The following is a 3448-nucleotide window of genomic DNA, read 5'->3' as shown; positions in this document are numbered from 1 at the left end:
CACATTTTAGTATAAATAAGTAAAATATATTAATGAAAACATTTAGTCAGTCTTTCTTATGACTTTACTGCAATTAATAGTGAACCTGATTTTCCTTGACAACATTCTGGTATTTGTGTGTGTGTGTGTGTGTGTGTGTGTGTGTGTGTGTGTGTGTGTGTGTGTGTGTTCTTATTTTTTCCATAATGTTTCTCTGATTATACTGGAATTGTTATAATTGTTTGTGTGTTAAGTTTGGTGAGCGTCTATATATCCATCCATTTTCTATACCGCTTATCCTGTTTAGGGTCGCGGGTGGCTGGAGCCTATCCCAGCAATCATTGGGCAAGAGGCAGGGTACACCCTGGACTGGTCGCCAGTCAATCGCAGGGCTGACACATAGACAGACAACCATGCACGCACACACTCACACCTAGGGACAATTTGGTGTGACCAATTAACCTGGTAAGCATGTTTTTGGACTGTGGGAGGAAGCCGGAGAACCCGGAGAGAACCCACGCATGCACGGGGAGAACATGCAAACTCCACACAGAAAGACCCACCGGCCGAGGTGGGGATTTGAAACGGTGACCTTCTTGCTGTGAGGCTGCAGCGGCGTCTATATGTATATATATATATATATATATATATATATATATATATATATATATATATATATATATATATATATATATATATATATATATATATATCAGAGAGAGAGAGAGAGAAACAGAGAGACAGAGACAGATAGGTTGTCATGAAGATATAGATATAAATACATGTATAACAGTAGTTATAAGGTGTTGTTCTCAGTAGTTGATGACTAACTGTTCATGCTTGGCTTTGATTTTCTTTCTCAAAGCAACATTTTCATGCTCCCTTCATCCTCTTTGACAGCTTCTATGGCCTGTAGGCCACAGATGGCAGCTTGCTGTGCATGCTGTACAATGAGAGACTGTGAAATGTCTCACCAATCCAATCCAGGCTTCAATCCAGGCTTGTTCATTCTGTGAATCACTTTCTTCTTCTGATTATTTCTAAAATAAAGATGTTGGTTTGTTTTCTACCTTTATTTCTCATCTTTTCCTCCACATCCTTCAATCTTTAAATCACATTTCAGATGTCTCTGAAAATATTCTTCCTCACAAATAAACCTGTCAGTGACAACACTTGTTGGAAAGTGACCCTGTTCTTCTACTTCCTTCTGCTTCATTATTTAGTTACTTCAATTAGAGGAAAAGGGTTTAACATGGTTCCAGTCCAGAAGATTAAAGTGTGTGCTGAAGCCTGTGTAACGTAAGTCAGGCTGGGACCTGGTTTCGCAGCTCTAACCTGGTCTCCAACTTTAACCCCCCCAAGGAAGGAGAGGTAATAAAGCAAGTTTTGGAAAAACAGACCTCTGCGCTCAAGTGGTTTTCTCCCGAAGTCTGCCTCATCCCTTCTCTGATGTTTGCAAGACTGTAAAACATTAAGACACCGCTGTAAATTCGAAGACTTTTTGTTGACACCTGGCGGACATGTGAAACTGTACAGACATCCTTCTCTCAGGGAGAGGCTGGAGAGACCTCCCAGCCTCCACCTTGTATCTTGTGACCCTCGACCTTTCTCTCTGGGAACAAGAAAGAAGGAATGCCAGGGGGAAGATTTGCTCCCCACCTTCTCCTCAAAGACAAAGACTCTTTGATTCACACAGTTGAGAACAGCACAAAAATGATGTTTTTACACTAAGACTTACATGTACATCTTCACCTTTGCAAACATGTACTGTGTAATGAGAATCATTGATAATGTGTGTGTGAAAACTGCTGTCTTCCCATTGAAACATCTCGATTTTGATTTTATTGGGTTCATAAAGAGAAAAACCTATCATGTTTAGTCTTGATGTGAAGCTTAAATCATAAGAAATGTTATTTTGACTATTACACGTGGGAATCTCTTTACAGTTTAAAGTTATAGTTAGTAAGTGATCTCTGGGACAATCTGATCCACGTGCAGAAAGATGAGAGGTGGAGGGGCGTCAGCCTAAAGTGACCTCACTGACTCGGCGGGAAAAAGCTGAGTAAAACTCCACTCCAGGACAAGAACATTGGCTCTTTCCTCTACCCCTCATCCAAGCTCTTTCCTCTTACTTCTTCCAGAAGGTTCCTCTTCTCCTTCTGCTCCTGAATCTTCACACGTCCTCAACTGGCAACGCACATTCCAGCTCCAGACCGGCTCCAGACTGGCTGAGACGCAAGTCACCTCAGCCCGACTGCATCCAGTCATCTATCGGTGCCTGGGTCTCTCCCTGAGACTCCCAGCTGATCGACGGGGATTCCCCCTCATACGCTGACGTCAGGAGACGAGCGCTGCTCACTGCTTTCCCTGCGGTGATTCAACTTTGGAACTCCGCCAAAGTTTCAACCCGACGCTCGGCATCATCGCCGCTGTTTCAGCCGCTACTGCCGCTGTGAGAATCGATTCTACGGACTCAACTAATCGGACATCACCTCCGTGACGCTCAGATGACCTGCAGTAGGCCTCCAGCCTCTCCATCATCCCTCAACGGAACGGACATCCGCAGACATCTGCAGCAGGACCCAGCCATCTCAGTCGCCCCCTCCGCTCTCGTCATCGGCCTCAGGACTTGTGTAAGACAATCTTGCATTTCTTGGTAGGGGAGACTGGGGACAGTTGCAACACTTTTTACATTACTCTCAGTTACTCAGAGAATATTTGGACTAGTCTCACCAAATCTTTACATATTAAACCTACATCCGTATGCTAAATGCCCATGCCATTTAAAGATGGCTACATATAACATATTCATTTGAATAGAGGAATTCAGATGTTGCAACTGACCCCAAACCTGGGGACAGTTGCAACACAGATCAGGGTTGCAACATATAAAAAAAACATTAATTTTTCACTAATTATTCTCAGTGTTTTGTCTAAATAGGACAAATACTAATGGTATGACCCAGAGTGGGCTCAAATTCAAATTTTTTTTTTCTGTACAGCTTTAAGGTATTTAATTAGTTTTGTTTTGTTTTAAACCTTGAGTCAATGTGCAGATGTTACTGAAGCTATAAAAACTCAATATTACATTTTGGGACAAAAAGAATAGAATAACTTGCAATTATTTTTTGATGCCGTGCTTGCAAGATTCTTTTTTTTTGATGTGGAACCTGAACAGTGTGGTGTGGCATATGTCAAAGGCCACTGCCCTCACTGATTTGCCCTCAACTATAATAATATCTGAGGCTTGTTCCAAAATACGGAGGGGAACCCCTCTGTTAGTGACTCTCTTCCTCACTCTTTGCATACTGAAAATAAACAGAATACAATTTCTCTATTTAGATGATTCATTCACTCTATGACAAGTTTATATGACACATACAACATACAACAATAACTAATTGCTAAATTTTGCTTAACAAGTTATTTGGGAAATTATTTTCTTTATCATTAGCGTTAGTTTCTCCAT

Source organism: Halichoeres trimaculatus, unplaced genomic scaffold, assembly GCF_033239565.1.
Source record: "Halichoeres trimaculatus isolate MK-OKI-2021-1 unplaced genomic scaffold, fHalTri1.1 fHalTri1_scaffold_27, whole genome shotgun sequence".
Taxonomy (NCBI): Eukaryota; Metazoa; Chordata; class Actinopteri; order Labriformes; family Labridae; genus Halichoeres; species Halichoeres trimaculatus.
The sequence above is the reverse complement of the archived record's forward strand: the minus strand, read 5'-3'. Positions refer to the sequence as shown.